The sequence below is a fragment of the Cricetulus griseus genome (genome assembly GCF_003668045.3).
Source record: "Cricetulus griseus strain 17A/GY chromosome 1 unlocalized genomic scaffold, alternate assembly CriGri-PICRH-1.0 chr1_0, whole genome shotgun sequence".
Taxonomy (NCBI): domain Eukaryota; kingdom Metazoa; phylum Chordata; class Mammalia; order Rodentia; family Cricetidae; genus Cricetulus; species Cricetulus griseus.
The window spans coordinates 257,323,542-257,341,496 of record NW_023276806.1 but is presented as its reverse complement, the minus strand read 5'-3'; the positions used below and the strand labels follow the sequence as shown (position 1 = coordinate 257,341,496).

The window sequence follows — 17,955 nt, the reverse complement described above, 5'->3', positions numbered from 1 at the left end:
CATGAGAATGCTGGTACTGCATGCCAGGCCACACTAAGAATTTTTCAGATGTGGACCTAGCTTACACTCAAGGATTAGTGATGGTGTCTGCCTTACAGGAACTTCAATTAAAAATGTTATTCCTACAGAGAAAGCAAGGCACAGGGAGAAAAATGCACAGAGCCTTCTAGAGGTTGCTTGGGACATAATCAGGAAGGGCACCAGGTCAGACAGAGTCCCACCAAAAGAGAAAATAGGGGATCAGGCTTGTGCCCAAAATACAGCCAATGATTTTCCAGTGGCTCGGAGGACAAAAGTCAGCTAAGGCCAAGGTCAGTCCTGGCAGTGGCCGCAATCCAGCAGCTTGGTGCCACCTTGTGCCCGCGCCTGCGGCAGGCTAGACAAAATGGCTGATGGGGCGGCGGACCGCCTAAAGCTCCTCGGGGTAACTTGCAGCCTTGGGAACTGCAGCCATGGCTGATGGCTAGTCAAATGTATATAATGCTATTGATACAGCCAGACAGAAACTGTTTTAAGAGTTATGGGGAAGAAAGGGCAACATATTTAAGCTTAGATCTGTTCAAATTTTGGATGTTCATATTTCAACGATTGTCTATAGATACTGTGTTAGGAGAAATTTCAATTAGGGATTTTTCTTTTCTACTAACTGATCATAACCTAGGCAAAAAGAAATGTGAGATGTATGCCAGTTATGAACTGTGTGGCCACACCTGGATGTGTGATCTGATTGTGAATTTATAAATGTGGGCCAATGAAAATGCCTAAACTGCCTTGGATATGATTAGAGAGATGCTTAAATTGCCTCGGATATAGTTAAAACTATCAAAAATCACTTTAAATATAATCAGAAAGAGCATCCATTGTCATAAAGAGCATCCAGTCAATGTCTCAACAGGAAAAATTTATGATTTGAGCCCTAGGAGATCAATAAAAAAGATAGCAGAAGTCTATAGCATTGGCTTAGGGGCATGAGGAATCTATGGATGATTCTGGATTATTTCTAACAGAAATATTGGCAGAGGAGAGGATACAGATCTTCCTAAATTTTTATGGTTAAAAAGGAAAATCTAGAATAAAAATTGATGCATGATTTTAAGAAGGGTTTATGAAAAGAAGCCTCAGGACACAGCCACCCTGTTAGATTCACAGCTTGAATATGTCTTTGTAAATGGCAAATTAGGCCAGGTCAGCCAAGATGCAAATGAGGTCTTATCAGCTTGTCAGCTTTGAAGGTTAGATTAGAAAAGGCTACTCAGAAACTTTAAGTAAATCTCAAAAATTGTTTGGGACATATGATGTATTCTAAAGAAATTATGGCTTAATAGATAAAAATTAGAAAGGATATTTTACAATTTTTTTGTTAGAAGTTGTTAAATATTCAACGGTTGAGTCCCTTTTTGGGGGCATCTAATAATGATCCTTTAAATAAGATTCTATAAGGAGATAATGATACAAATTTACCCAGACAACTAAGGTAGACAAGTCTTTCTATAATTAGAGGAGGCGATTCAGCATCAGATATATTGACTATGCAGAACCATGGGAAGCTTATGTGCTCCCCACAAAACATAGTCCGACTTCTGTTCTATGGCAGAAGAAACCACTACCATGGTTACACCTACCTGTCTCACCAGCCTAAGTATTAAACCCTTAAAGCAGTAGCCTACATGATGCAGAAATGCCATGGGGATTCTAGGAAGTATTTTAAAGAGAACCAAATATGATAAATATTCCTTATACCAAGCAACAGGTAGACTCAGAACAATAATTCATGGGCGATTGTTTATGCTCAGACAAAATTGATAATCAATTTACAGGTTATAGGCTGTTACAATTTACTCTGATACATCCTTATATTCCCCAAAATTGTAAAAAACAATGCTATAAAAGTATACTGTGTTAATTTTTACTGATGGCTCTAATGAGAGAGTCGTTTACATATGTTATTGATGGAAAAGAATAGACAGAGCAGACAGCTATGGCTTCAGCTCAAATAGTCACATTGCGAGCTATTGCAATAATCTTTCAGATCCTAGTAAATAATTCCTTTAATTTGTATACTGACAGTCACTATGTCTTTAAGGCTTTTCAGCTAAGAGACAGTTCCATGCATAAGATCCAGTAATAGACAGGCTAAGATATTTGAGCAAATTCAAAAAGTTATTCACCTAAGAATTCCCATGGTTTATGGATCACACTGGAAATGTATTAAATAAGGCCTTTTCCCTGATTACTAGCCAAATGAAACGAGTCAACAGATTAATAAAATTGGTTGATTTGCTTTAAATAGAGAAAGCTCTGTCTTGTAACTTTCTTCATCAAAATATCAAAAGTCTAACAAAAAAATTTGGCTTAACCAGAGAGACTGCAGGACAAAAACAATGTAAAATATGTCCACAATATCTACCTATGGCTAATTTAGGGGTGAATCCTCAAGGTCTACTCCCTAACCATCTATGGCAAATGGATGTTACTCATTACAGAGTTTGGCAAGTTAAAAATACATACACGTGGCAATGGACACGTATTCAGATTTCTTGATGTTATAAGTTACTGTTTTAAGATGTTTTTACTTAGATGGGAATCCCAGAAATTGTAAAGATAGACAATAGAGGTGGATACTATAATGAGACATTTCAGTTACTTTGTACCCATTGGGAAAATGGTCATAAGACAGATTCCTTGTGATCCTTCAAGACAAGGAATTTTAGAACATGCTCACACCTCCTTAAAAACACAGCTTCTAAGACAAAAGAGGGGAGCTGTGCCCCCCAGTCTTCATATGATGCATTAAACCACACACTGTTTATTTTAACTTTTTAAATATGGATGCCAATGAGCAATCTGCTGGAGACAGATTCTGGCATGACAGAACTCTAGCGAATTTCTCTCAGGTCAAATGGAGAGATGAATAGAGGGACCAGACCCGTTAATTATTTGGGGTCAAAAGCATGTCTGTTTTCTCCAAAGTGGAGAATGCGGTGTGCTGGCTGCTGTAGCGGTTGGTAAGATGCATGGAGCAGAGGGAATTGGACCCGAGGCCTTGGAAGACCGTCTGAACCAGCTAAAGTGAAACACTGGACCTGTGTTCCTGAACTTTGAGGACATCTGTCCTACAGCCAGAGGAAGAAAGGAGACACACACCCAGTTCCAGTTTTGCGATGCTTTCCAGAGTCCCAGCTTCCCTACAGATGGACTGTATCCACCTCTCTGAATCCATGAGTGTTCATCCAGGAGCAGACTAAGAACGGGAAAACAAACAGCTTGCTTTCTTGCCACATCTAGATGCACAAAACTGTTTTGCCAGTTTTCCCCTTGGGAAAAAGGACCCATTTAGGACAGTTGGATACTGGCATAAACCAGAGTGAGTGGCAGAAACCCCTACACAATCTTAACTGAAAAGTCTTTTGTCCATATCTCGTTAACATTCAAAGACTATGTATAATATTACAAACCTGATTTCAGAACTTTACATATTTCAAAACTTTGGATTTTAAGCAAGAAATAGAAAGTTTCAGAGGACATTGAGTCCCAGGAAGGTAATAAAGGAAAAAACATTTCGAATTGTGAAATTATTCACACCCCCACAGATCGTGAGAATATCTTATTGTCTTTTGATTGTATTGTAACTCACCCTAATGTATGTTCATGATGAAATTGTTAATGGTTGTAACCTTGCTATGTGTTATGCAAATGTTACTAGGAACTAGAAGTCAGTTCATTCTAACAGAAATGTAACATAATTACAAGCCTTAGGATAGAAATATGTTTAGGAGAGCAAACTTTAGTAGTGTCTGTATCAGAGGCACTAGAGTCATTCCCACAGAGATTTTAAAAGGTTGTTTTAACCTTTATATGTCTCCATCCCACAGGAGAACAATTGCAGCCGTGAGAGCTCAGGTGCTACCTCCCAGATGATTTTTTTCTGACTCAGGAATCCAGCCCCTATTAACCTTATTTGTTTTACAGAGACTGGTTCCAGCCAGAGATGGGTACAGTTTTCCTTGCCTTCAGGGAATCCTAAGACAGAACATGCATGGCAGAATGTGTGATTCCATGATGGGTATCCCTGGTAGGTTGAAGAGAGCCTCCTAACACAGGCACAGTCATCTGTCCCGGTACAGAAGCATAGGTTTCTTGTTATTAATTTAAGAGAGGTGTTGGGGACCAAAAAAGTTCCATTATGGAATAGCATTGACTAGTCCACACCTGGGCTGAGAACTCCATCTACGTGAGTAGGAACTGTTTAGGTAACACTTGAATTAATAGAATCACTTGATATTAACTATATGCATCATAACAGATGCTTCCTGATGCTGCTCCTGCCCTTGGAAGACTATTTAAATGGACTTCTCAATAAACCATGGCTTCTCAGCATGAGCTGAGAGGCCTCCTGAGATGACAAGATGCCTGGGTTTGGTCTGTATCTCATTTGGGTTGCTAGGAGTTTCCAAGTCCATGCTCCCCCACTCAGGCCGAACCTCATGGCTGCCATGGCTTTGGGCTGAGACATGCCGGGCCACGACAATGAAGGCTATCAAGTTAATTCTAAAGAGACTTGGGTTGTCTGATTAGCATCCAAAATTCCTGTGAATCCTCAGACTCATTGCTTGGATCCCTGAGCTTCCATCTTCCCATTGGGGTTTACTATGTTGCTAGGATCTTTGAGTCATGCAAGCCTTTCAGGCATGCTCCTATGCTGCAAGGAGCTGACAGTCAAGTCTTGTGAGCTACAGTGAACACAAGAGACAGCAAGCATGAGTGTCCACACCAGGATCTGTCTAATGGGTAAAGAGAATGAGGGGTATTTCCAGCCTCCTACTTTGATGAAACAATTTAGCTCAGAATGGATGTCTGCCCAGACTAGACTCAGCATTTGTTTACAATTTCTTCTCATACCACACTTTCTGTAAGAACAGCTACAGTTCTCCCAGCCCAGCCTGTGACCAGAGTTCTCTTCCTGATGAGTTAAGACTGAGATGGGTTAAACTAGAATGTGTGTTCCTGTTTGGTTTCAGTCACTGGATGAAACCTGATGGCATTGTCAAGGTCAGCCTAAGGACCCCCAATATGCCTTTGCTAGTCAAAGCACATTTAGCACAGGAAGTAGGAGCCTTCCTGTGTAATGCAATTCTTAATATAATAAAAACCAGGGGTCAGAGAGGACAATGTTAAGAGATCAGCGAAGGAGCAAGCCATAGCTACACCTGACTGCTCTCTCCTCAGCATTTTAGCAAGTAAGAGCTAGAATTCCTGTTTTCCCTGCTTATATTCTGTTTCTGCCCAGGTATCTCACTTCCTTTCTGTCTGTACAGGCCACCAACCTCTATGGTTAGCTAGTGGTAAACACTGACCTTCAGACAGGCTTTATTTGTACAAGCAAGGTATAACCACAGGAGTCTAAGCTGGAGTCTGAGCACTTTTGGGAAAGCCCTATTCTTAATCCCCAGGCTAACTTCTGAGTTCTCACACTGATCTTTGCTCTGTGATTCATATCCTACCTTCATGTACATTCATTCCAGTGTCTTCAACTTTAGCACACACCAATGGGATCAATGATATTTGGACCTCTAAGATCATCACAAATGTCTCCTGCACTGGCCTGTGTACCTGTGAACCCACGTCTCTCATTCCATTGGGCAAGAAGGTGGTGAGTGAACATTCCCAACTATGGACCGCTTCCTTGATATCTATGCTTTACTGTCAACTTGACTATATCTGGAATGAATAGAGGCCACACATGTGATCCAGATCTTGAGGCATAATAACATGATTTTGAACTTTGTGATTCACATATAACCATTGTTGGACCCCAACAGGCAGGTCATTCCAATAATTTCACTCATTTACTCTTGCTCTCTCACCCTCTCTCATTGTGTGTGTGTGTGTGTGTGTGTGTGTGTGTGTAGGAGTTAAGAGACTCATTTTGTAAGTTCCACGACTCCAGAGAATCTTGACAAAAATACTTCCAAGAGGGTGGAATAAAATACCCAGACAAGGACCTTACCTGAAAAGCATTTAGACAGGCCAGCCTGTGGCTCTTTTGCATCTACCTCTGAATCCTAAGAGAAGGCAGCAACACTCTTGTTGAACCTCAACAACAAGCAAAACCTGGTGAAAATACTAGCTTGTTGACAAAAGGACTCCTACAAGCCTGAGTTTCTAGGCATTTGCTTTCTTTAAGGACATACAAATGGGATGACCCTGCCTTCCAGTGGGAAGTCCATCTCAATGTGTCCTGAAATCATATCCCCAAAGGGACAGGACAGCCCGTTACCTTCAGACAGATTTTGAGTTTGATGCCTCAAGATATGATTTCCTCAGTCTTCTAGATGAGCTTAATTATTTACGTAAGGAAAGTAATCAAAATGATCCAGAAGGGCAGAGACTTCATTGTACAAAGTAGATTGGGTTGCAGGCAAACTCCTGCACTACATGGAGATGACAAAGCCAGGAGCCAAGTCCGGAAAGCTACACAAGGTCATACTTCTAAAATGAAAGACATGGAATGTTTATGTACAGAAGTTGAGAATACTAAGTCTGGCCATAATACTTGTCATATACCTCAACACTAGTTTGGCAATGGGATACTTAACTAAGTGAAAGCTTATAGCAATTGTGTACCACCATTTAAAAAGTTTTATTAAATCATACCGTTTAATACTTGCTTTCTTAGCAAGTATAACTTGAATTTCAAAACTTTTGTTCTAAAAATTCAGGGATATTCAGCTTGTTCTCCTTATGCTAACCTGTCATCTGTGTTTATGTAAAGTTGTTGGGAGCTGCAGAGTACCGAGCCTAAAAGATGGCGCCAGTTTCCGCCTTCTGCCAGCCCGAAGGCGAGTGCTCTCTGTTGTAAACAACTCCTTATTAGGAGAGAGGCCACGTATCCTAAATCTGCTTGGTGACAACCTATCCTAGCATGCCACCTGGGCGTAGATGATTGGTAGTTACTGGGTATATTAAGCCCTGCCTTCTTGGGTTCGGGCCACTTCCTGAAAATCAAGGTTCCCGAATAAACTGTGAAAAGAAGATTCCTCGGTGTTGCGTCGTTCTTGCTGGTCAAGGGTGAACGCGACATAAAGTTGCCAGTTAATATTCTCTTTTCGGGGGTTTACGTCTTTATCTTGAGTCCCTCCCATTTTGCTTGTACATATACTGATAACTGAAAATAATTTTGTAAACCTGTCGACTTTTAATTATAAAGAAAAGCATTTTTAAAGTTTGGAAAGTTGATGACTTTAAGTAAAAAGTTTAAGATAGAGTGAGTGCACTGACCTGATAAAGGGAAAATTGTGAAGTAAAAGGCCATGGGACTGTTGGGCAAATCTGAAAATGGTTTTGATCTAGGAGTGATTTCAGGTTCATATCGATGAGTGTCTGCAAACAGTCCTGGAATCTGGCGGTGTGCTGTACAATAGGACTCTGTGTTACATTGTGGCCTAAATACAGTGTTACTAGTTTTTCAAATAAATAGCTTTGTGATGAGTCTCGGAGACCTTTGTAATTTATTGGTCTCATTTTGTCATTAGAACTTTCTGAATGACAGTGGAGTTACAGGTAGCAGATCCAGAACCTAGAAAAATCATACTCTCTAGCGTATGAAAATGCAAGCCCAATATGCAAAAGAATACTTTCGCCTTTAAAGATCAGATCAGGTCAGCAGCACTGGAAGAAGGTGTTTTGCATACAGCTAATCCAGACTATAATGTCCAAGATACAGGAGCTTGGGTTGGAGGGGCAATCTCATAAGGTTTTTTTTTTTTTTTAAGACCAAGAGGTTAAATGATGCAGGAGCTTGGGAAGGAGAATTAACTTCCAGAGGTCAAAATAGGCACACCAAGAGACCAGAGGCTATCACTGTAATGGAACAGGACCTTGGGTAGGAAGGGCAATCCAGAGGGCCAAGAAGGCACCAAGAACCTAGATGTTTCAAATGTGGCAGAATAGGACATACTAAGGAATTGTAGGCAAGGAAATTCCAACCATGTCTCGTTATAGAAGGCCTCTGCCTTCTGAGTTATGTAGAAGATGTGGTAAGGGCAGGCAGTGGACCGATGAATGCAGAACCTGTTACAATCGGGAAATTCCTCGAGGGGCCTCTCAAAGGCCCTCACATCGAGAAAGGTCTCATCATTCCAAGTCACTGTTGAGGACAACCACTCACAAGGTGAATAGACAGTACACTGCCTACTGTAAAAAATGACACTACTCTAGATGGTAGTTTGGCTAGTGATGAGCAATCAAACATGACTGGAGGAGATGAAAATGCAAACATATATAAAAGGATCAGTAATAAAGTTATTACCAGTTTAGTGGACACAGGGGCTGCCGGAACTATTATAGCCCCAAAGCCCTGGCTTCAGAGATAACCTCTAAGAGACATGAATGTACAATTTCTAGGGATTGGAAGTCTATCTAGAGTTACACCAGAGGGACAGAGACCAGAAGGATAGAGATGAAGGTTAGAGATGAAGGTTAAAGCCGTATGTAGCAGACATAGCTATAAATCTCTGGGATCATGGTCTTTTACAACACTGGAATACCCAGATTAACATTCCTCCAGTACCAGATGCAACCTCTAGATGGTAGACAAAATATAAAGCACTGTGTAAAAAGGATACCAACCATCCAGGCTGTATAGAAAATACAAATGATAAACCTTCAGAGGAACCAAAGGCCCATCCCTTGAAGTGACTTACATATGAACCTGTCTGGGTGGACAATGGCCTACAACCTCTGAGAAGCTTGAGGCTTTAGAATTGTTAATGCAGGAACAACAAGAGGCCGGGCATATAGAAGGATCTACCAGCTCTTGGAATTCTGATTTGTTATAAAAAAGATGTCAGTTATAAAAAGATGTCAGTGAAGTGGAGAATGCTGACAGACCTGAGAGCCATCAAAATAAAGTAATTCAACCTATGGGCTGTCCATAGCCCGAAATGCCTTTGCCTTCCTTGATACCTACGGGAAGGCTAATCATAGTCATTCATCTAAAAGATTGTTTTCACAATACCGTTACAAGAAAATGATAGAGAAAAATTTGTGTTTACTGTATTAACTCTTGCTTCCCAGCCAGTTAAGAGATGTCAGTGGAAGGTTTTGCCACAGGGAATGTTAAATAGTCCCACTTTGTGCCAGCACTTGGTAAGAAAACCTTGAGATAATTCTTAAGAAATTTCCACAATCCAGTCTTTATTATATGGATGATAACTTATCAGATTCTAACAAACATTAGAATGAATGTTGGAAACAGTCAAGGAGGTTCTACCTCCTTGGGGATTAGATTGCCCCAGGAAGAGATACAAAGAGGAGATTATTTACGTTACAAGATAGACTTACAAAAGAATCAGACCTTAAAAGTTACAAATTAGGAGAGATTATCAAACCCTTCATTCTCTTCAGGAACTATTAGGGGAAATTTCTCAACCACAGACAATAATAGGTATGGAAGGACAGGACTTAAAACATTTAAAAATGGCCCTGAAAGGGGCCAAGGACTTAAAACAATCCATGAATATTATCATGAATTACAATGGGTGGAAAGGACAATACTTGATGCACATGTAGACCATATGGATCCTAACCTAGACAGAATTCTTGTTATTTTACCACCCAGAGAATACCCTTCAGGGATTCTGATGCAGAGGCAACATTAGAATGGATTATTTCTGCCATATAAACAGAATAAAATGCTGTAGAACTACATCGAAAAGATTTCCGATTTGATTCTAAAGGGCAAATTAAGACTGTCAACTGACTGGAAAAGATCAAGCAGAAATTAAAGTACCTTTAATTAATGAGGAAATTTCATTTCCTCATTAATGAGTACTGGCAGATAGCTCTTACTGACTTTTGGGGAACAATTATCTCAAAATTGAAAGAATTAAATTCATAAAAAAGACAATCTGGATACTTCCACATATTATAAGACAAACTCCTATTTCTGGAGTCCTTACCTTCTACGCTGATACTAACAAATCAGGAAAGGCAGGTTATAAATCAGGAGAGGTAAGCAAAGCAGTTCAAAGTCCATTTACTTCTGTACAGAAAGCAGAATTATACTCAATTCTTATGGTACTAATGGATTTTACAGAGCCTCTTAATATCGTTACCGATTCTCAATATGCAGAGAGAGTCATCTTACACACTGCAGAATTTGTTCCTGATAATACAGAATTAACTTCAGTGTTTATGCAATTGCAGGACACCATCAGGAACAGAACTAATCCTTTATATACAACTCCTATCAGATCCCATCTGGGTCTGACAGGCCCACTAGCACATGGCAATGATGAAATTGATTGTTTATTAATAGGAAGTTTCCAGAAGCCTCAGAATTTCATAACATGTAAATAGCAAAGGTTTGAAAAAGGACTTCACTTGGCAACAAGCCAAGAAGATAATGAGAAACTGTCCTACCTGTTCTTTCTATAATCAAGCTCCGTTGCCAGCAGGCTGTAACCCTAAGGGCATTCTGAGAAATGAGGTTTGGCAGATGGAGGTTTTTCACTTTGAAGAATTTGGAAATTTAAGATATGTGTATCATACTATAGACAAAATTTTCAGGGTTTCAATGGGCTACTGCTCTTAACTCTGAAAAAGCCGATTCCGTTACTACACACCTATTAGAGGTGAGGAGCGTTATGGATCTACCTGCACAAATAAAAACCGACAGTGCAATCCCCTGTTCACGTTTCCTGCCCCAGCAGGAGCAGTGGCTGATCAGGCTTTGTTCACATTGCCAGCTGGCCAATGGCAGGGCGGGGCCGGCGATTCACCCGCCACCCTCATTGAGGAGAAAATGGAAATCGTGTCTGAAAAGCTAAAAGCGGGTGTGTATACTTGGAACAAGACGGAGAAAAGCGATTTTGAAGCTGTGGAAGCACTCATGTCTATGAGCTGCGACTGGAAATCTGGCTTCAAGAAATACCTTGAAAACAGGCCGGTCACTCCAGTGTCTGACACCTCAAAAGGAGGAGAGCTTGCTTCCAGGGACACCTGTCCTTCACACAATCCTGGTGTTTTGTTTGACTCCGCCTTACAGCCCCTCTGACCTTGACCACTATCAAGTGTCAACTGTGATGGCTCCAGCGCCATCTACCGGCCACTTCAAACCATTCTCCGATGCTACCAAGGCTTCCATCAAAGAGGAGGACAAAGGCCCAGTAGCTGCCCCTCCCCTCCCTAAGGCTCAAGCAACAAGTGTCATCCCCCACATGGCTGATGCCCAGCTGTGTAACCACCAATCCTGTCCTGTGAAAGCAGCTAGCATCCTCCACTCTCAGGACAATTCTTTCCCAAGAAGGACCCACCTAAGTACCGAGGCTTCGAGAAAGAGCATACCCTGTGCAGCCATGTCACCGAACAGATCCACGTGGGCCTTCCTCAGAGACCATCGTCTGCAGGTTTCTGCCAGCTCCCGTGTCCCCGATGCAGAGGTCAGTATTAGTCTCTTCGTCTACAGTACCCCCTGGGGGAATGACGCCTATGCCTGTCATCTGCCAGATGGCCCCCCTTCTTGCAAACAACTCCCTTGTGACCACAGTTGTCCCCAGCACTCCACCCAGCCAGCCTCCAGCTGTCTGCCCACCAGTGTTGTTCATGGGCACTCAGGTGCCCAAAGGAACCGTCATGTTTGTCGTGCCCCAGCCCGTCGTGCAGAGCCCCAAACCTCTGGTGGTAAGCCCCAATGGCACCAGACTGTCCCATCGCCCCTGCGCCTGGATTCCCTCCTTCGGCAGCAAGAGTCACTCCTCACTCTGGATGAATCACTCTGGGGAGTTATGTCTGTAGCCACCCGGGAGGTGGCAAGACTTACTTTAAAAAGTTCTCACCTGAAGGCCCACGTGAGAACACACACAGGAGAAAAGCCCTTCAGCTGTAGCTGGAAAGGCTGTGAAAGGAGGTTTGCTCGCTCTGATGAACTGTCTAGACACCGGCGAACCCAAACAGGCGAGAAGAAATTTGCATGTCCTATGTGCAACCGACCGTCGGTTTATGAGGAGCGACCATTTGGCCAAGCACGCCCGGCGTCACCTGTCAGCCAAGAAGCTCCCAAACTGGCAAATGGAAGTGAGCAAGTTAAATCATCTGGCTCTGCCTCCAACCCCGGCTTCTGCACAGTGACTGACGGGCCACGGATGAGCAAGAGTCAGAACTAACTTCAGTGATGGTGTCACAAATGCTTCTGCAGGTCTGTGGTCCTCCAGCGGGGCTACTGCAGAAGCCCCGGACTGAGGGGAAGGCCAACCTGGGTTAGATGACAAGTGCTTCTGAGTCAGGGCAGAGCTATCCACTAGCTGACCAAGAGGTGTTGGAGAACTGACACAAAGACAGGAAGTAATAAGGCAGGGCAAACAAAGATCTCAGCCCTTTTGGATGCAGAATGGAAGAGATAGGAGGTCACTGGTGGCTTCTCTGCCACTTCTGATCATACACAGGTCCTTACTCCACTTATCTCACTCCAGAGTTTTCATTGGTAAATAGATAAACACATCTAGCATCCAACTCAGGCACAAAACACACAATGTAGCTACTTGCCCATGGCTTTGCTGCCACTAGAGCAACCTCTTAGTAAGTCTGGGATTTTCCTGTTGCAGCCTCTCTACAACAGCCTCCAGGTGCTGCCCAACTCCACAGGCCTCAAACTCCTGAGGTGCTTGGGTTCAAAACAGTTAGCCACCCACAACCTTCAGGCAGTGCCTACCACAACATTGCTTCTTTATGCACATTTCCCTCTGTTCACAATTCAGTGGCCAGATTCAAGAACTTGGGAAAATAAGGGTCATGTGCTAAGATTAGACAAGGCCTAAAGGAATCTTTCAGTGACTTTTTGCAAAGATTGACAAAAGCTGTACAAAAATAGGGGTTAGGTATTGGCTCTAAAAGCTAGACAAGTACTCATTCAATCTCTAGCTTTTGAAAATGCCAATTTAAATACAAAAAGGTGCATGAGTCCTGAAAGATCAAATCAGCACCAATGGAAGAATGGATCCTGCACACACCCAATGTTGAGTGCTTTGACTAACACTGAAGGTGGGTAAGGGAAGTGATCGCCAAATGCTATGAAAAGACATCCAAATACTCAATGTTTTAGTTGTGGTAGAATAGGATATCAGAAAAAATTGTACAAGGCATCCCTAGAAATAATGCTTCTTCCGGGCCTGACCCAATAGAAGGTCCCAACCTTCTGGATTATATAGGAGATGCAGCAGACGCCAACAGTGGACCAGTGAATGTAGATCAACAGACGAATTAGGCAACCCTTTACTATTGGGAAACTTTTGGGGGGCTCTTGAAGTCCCCCATGTCAAATAAGGTCCAGTCATTCTCAGTGTATGACAACCCTCCCCAGAATAATTAAGAAATCCAGTCCCTTTTGTAAAACATCATGCTGCTGTGAGTGGTAGAATAGCTTTGGGGGATGAAAGAAAAATTCATGGAAGAAACAACGTATATTGGTAGGCTTCTATAGATGACCAAAGACTGAAACGGAGTCCTTGAAGATTACTGGATACAGGGGTGGGTGTCATTACAACACCAGAATGTTGGCATTCAAATTGAAGATTCGCAGTTACAGTGTCCCAGACACATCCAGACTGTCGGGAAGCGGATTTCAGTTTTCTAAGGAAGGGAAAAATCTAAGTGGTCTTTCAGGACTAACTCAGGAATTTCTCACTACCTGAGGAAATTAGTCAAACCCAGCCAGGTGATGCTGAAGATCCCAGGAAAGTAGGAATTTTGAGAAGTACCCCCATTTCATCTTAAGGACTTGACTGCTTTTGCATTAGAGAGAAGTATGGCACACCCAAAATGCACCTCACATATGAACAACATCCTCACAACACTACTGGGGAGCTGACCAAGTTCCTGAGAAATACAGTCTCCCAGAGCAGAGAGTGCAGAAGGATATTTAGAAATTTTTAAAGGAGAAACCAGTCAGGTGGAAACCAGTCTTGATTTAGAGAAGGCCAACCTGAACAGCTCACGTTTCCAAAAACTCAGATATCCCTACAAGACCCAAACCAAAGTCCCAGAGTTACACTGAAATGGTCATGTCTTTTCTGGAGACTAGAGACTTTTCCAAGAAGGTGAAATATCATTGGAAGCCTAAGAAGTCTTCCATGAATGGTCATCACCAACACTTGAGGCCAAGTATGTAAAGCAATAACATTGCCACAAACAGGCTGAAGTGCAGCTTGTTCAGAGACTTGGACCTCTGCCTAGAGATCATCTAAGAACTATGCTGCAATAATGAGCAGATAGGAAGTGAGCCCAAGAACATGACCATGAGAGAAGGCTCAAATGAACAGCCCCACAGTGTACTTAGGTTAGGGGACCTACAGAGGGCTTGAAGAGCAGGGATTGTCCACTCCTGGGTACTGACTATCCAAGTCAGCACTTCCTGCTCATGAGGATAGAGGCCTATGAAGGACAGGGGAGAGGAATTAGACAGTGGGTAAGCAATTCAGGCAAAGATGCAGTTGGGGCAGCGCCTGTCATCCTATCTTCCTTGGAATCCTTAGACAGGTGCTACCTAATCTCTGTTCATATTCCAAATCCTAGACTGGGAAAACTCACTCCCAGCAAAGTTAAGAAGATCCTCAGAGAGGAGCAGTTGACCCAATGGTGGTCAAGAGAAAACAGAAATGAGCAGAGGAAAGAGCCCCGGGCAGGATACTGCAAGGGCATACCTTCAGGACCTTGCTCCTCTGGACAGGCCCCTCCTATTTCTGATTTGCTTTTACTCAGAACAAGGCTTTTTTCTTAAAACTCCTCTCAACTGGGAAGGAAATGCCTTCAACTCCTAGGTAGCCAAAACAAAGCTCTCTTCTACCCCACTTGAAACACCAGCTTGTCTAAAAAATCTTGCTCTACACTAAAGAGTCAATTGGAGACTGAAAGGTGGGGGGTCTATTAAACTCACAGTAGGTTTGAGCTTTTCTAGTTAAAACTAAAAACTAGTTCAAACCGGCTTAAACTAGTTGAAGTCCGGAGGGGGGCGTAGCTTGGTGTCATTTCCCCCAAAAGCCAAATAACCCAATTTCCAGTGTTATCCAGCTATAGGAAAGCTTATCAAGTTCCTCCACTTGAAAAAACAAGTAGCTTGGATCCAGATACCGGGTCTTTAGGGGAGATTGGCTTTTCTCTTAGGCTTCCTAGTATTTCTCCTTGGAGTAGACTGCTAAAGAGTGCCTTAGTAGAAATGGGATCAGCTGGGCTGCTGGGGAAGCCAAAGGGGTCCACAAGCCGGAAAGTGTCTTCTGTACACTCCTCTAAAGAGAGTTGCCGAATCCGGGGGAGCAGGGGTATGTTACTTAGAGGATTGCTCAAGGAGCTGTGCTTTGACCAGTCCTGGGATCACGGCAGAGCAGCACCCCAGTTCTGAGATGGTCACAAACCTCTGTTCACTTTAGGAGGGGAAAGTGGGTGCGGGTAGTGGGGGTGGGGTGGGGTAGGGGTAGTACCAGGAACCATCATGGCCTCTGGGATATTGCATCTACCTCTCTTACAGCTTGATTTGCTCTTGAGGGTTTTAAAAAGCAGGATTCTCCTGGAGAAATGCAAGCACCAACTCCAGGTGCAGGGCTCAATACAGAATGCTGGCCCAAGTGAATCCAGGTGCAGTTACAGACCAAGGAGCTGTGAAGTCTGGATGGGCCCTGCGTCAGGGTGAATGCTCAAACAAGCCCAGTTTCTCCTGGGTGACTTCTGTGGGGAAGTCGGCTATAGCACAAAGTTTCATTTGCCTCAGAACTATACCTAAGAGCATTTCCCTGTTCAATGGACTTCTGACAAATGCAGCCACAGGTCCTAAGAACAGCTTTAACATGAGTGATGGCCGAGGTGAAGATGGGTACAGGCAAGACCAAAAATCCATACTCCAGACAAATACCCCAAATGGGCAAAAGCATAGGTTCAAGAAGCAGGTGAAACCTGAGTGGCCCAAGCAGGGAGCTCTAAGGGAAGAGAGGTTAAGGTACTTTGGATGGGGCTGATCTGAGGATGAGCCTGTGGAATGCTCGGCCTACAGGTAGACTTGGAATCCACAGTGTGAAGTTGTGATCCTTGGAAAAGTAGGCGAGTCCTGCCACTATCGGTTCAGCCTGGTGTGAACAAGAGTTGGGTCTAGTGATGCAAAGCTTAGCGGAAACTCCAGCTCTTAGTACTTCAGTGAATGTTAGTTCAAAATGGGGGTAACCGAAGGATCATGTTCTGGGTGGTAAAGGGAGTTAGTGGTACCTAACTTGGTGGAACCACTGCTGATGGTGCTAATACAGGGAATTCATAGGCAAACCATGCCAGGACTCGTGGGCTGCAGCTCACCTGCTTGGATGCTGGGTCTGTTTCGATCTGAACATGGGTTAGATACATTGTCAGTGACTATTTTATCTCAGATCTGGCTTTGCATGAGTCTGGAAGAGCAGAGTCCATCGCATAAAGCACACAGACGTGACTAGCCAGTGAACTCAGTAACTAGGGATTTTTGTTGTATATTATGATAATTGAAGCCATCTGGGTTTTAGTTAGGGTTTCTTCCTGCTGCTGTGAGAAAACCTGATCAAAAGCAACTTAAAGAAAAGACTTATTTGTCTTCTACACCCCAGGTTAGGCCATTGAGGGAGCCATGGCGGGAATGGAAGGAAAAATTGGAGAAAAAGCCCTGCTTTACTGACTTTACTCCAAACTTACTGCTTACTCCCTATTACTTCCTTAGCATCTTTACATAACCCAGGCCACCTGCCCAGGGGGGTACAATCCCCAGTGGGCCAGGCCCTTCCTCATCAAGCATTAATCAAGAAAATGGCCTACAGACTTGGCCTACAGGCAATCTGATGGGAGATTTCTTTTTCGATGGTTTCCTCTAGCCAAGTACCTCTAACCTGTGACAAGCTGACCAACAAGGGGAAAAAAAAGAACCCAGCTTCCACTAGAATCGAACTATTCTAGAATGTTATTGACAGTTGTCTGTTACTGATAGACCCTTGACCAAAAGCAAGTTGGAGGAAATGGTTTATTCACACATTTCCATATAACAGCTCATCCTCAAAGAGGGCAGAAACTCAAACAGGACAGCAACCTGGAGGCAGGAGCTGATGCAGAGGCCATGGAGGGGTGCTGCCTACTGGCTTCCTCATGGCTTGCTCATCCTCTAAGAAAGCACTGGATGCTACTACCCACATCATTGGGAACTGGGCCCTCCTAGCACTGAAAATGCCTTACAGCCAGATCTTCCGGAACCAGCACAGTCCACTTCTGGTTTTTTCTTGGTCTCTAGATTGCTTCCCTGGGTGGGTGAGCCCAGCATTCCCGTTGCGTCTGGACTTCCAATACACGGCACGTGATCCTTGAAATATAAACATGCTATTGCTTGTTTTTCCAAGGACGAAATGGTGAATAGAAAGGCAAGCCAAAAGAGCAGGGCTTGTCATTGCTCTCTGCGTTTGAACATTTCTATTCATACTTGGAGAGGCCCAGAGGAGCGAACTCTGCCACCGTTTGCTAAGCACATGGACATTAGTAATACATGGGTCCGCTGAGCAGGTCCAAACTTAAGACTAGTGTAGGAAATCCAGAAGGCAATGTCCTGAGATACTAATATGCTTTGGCAGACCTTTGTCTAGGCAGGCTCTGAAGTACATTTTTAACTTCCCTGGTGTGGCCTGTTAGGCTAAAGAACCACATTAAAATATTTGGTTACAAATACATGTATGTTTATTTTTAATGTACGCAATGTATCTTGACAAACCCACCTTCTACTCTCCACTCAGACTTGTTCCAGGACACCCTCAACATGCTCTTAAAGATTCCTCTTTGAATGCACTGAGCCCATCCAACTAGTGTTGACTACTGAACATGGGGGTGTGGTCACCCACTAGGGTGTGCCCAAACAGCCCTCCCCAAAAGACTGTTGCCCCTCCCCAAACAGCCACCAACTGCCAATGTCGTCTG

General features: G+C 43.3%; 1 pseudogene; it reads left to right on the top strand.

Moving 5' to 3' along the window:
• The first annotated feature begins 10,798 nt into the window (after positions 1-10,798).
• Positions 10,799-12,129, top strand: LOC100755140 (annotated as a pseudogene).
• The last annotated feature ends 5,826 nt before the right edge of the window (positions 12,130-17,955 follow it).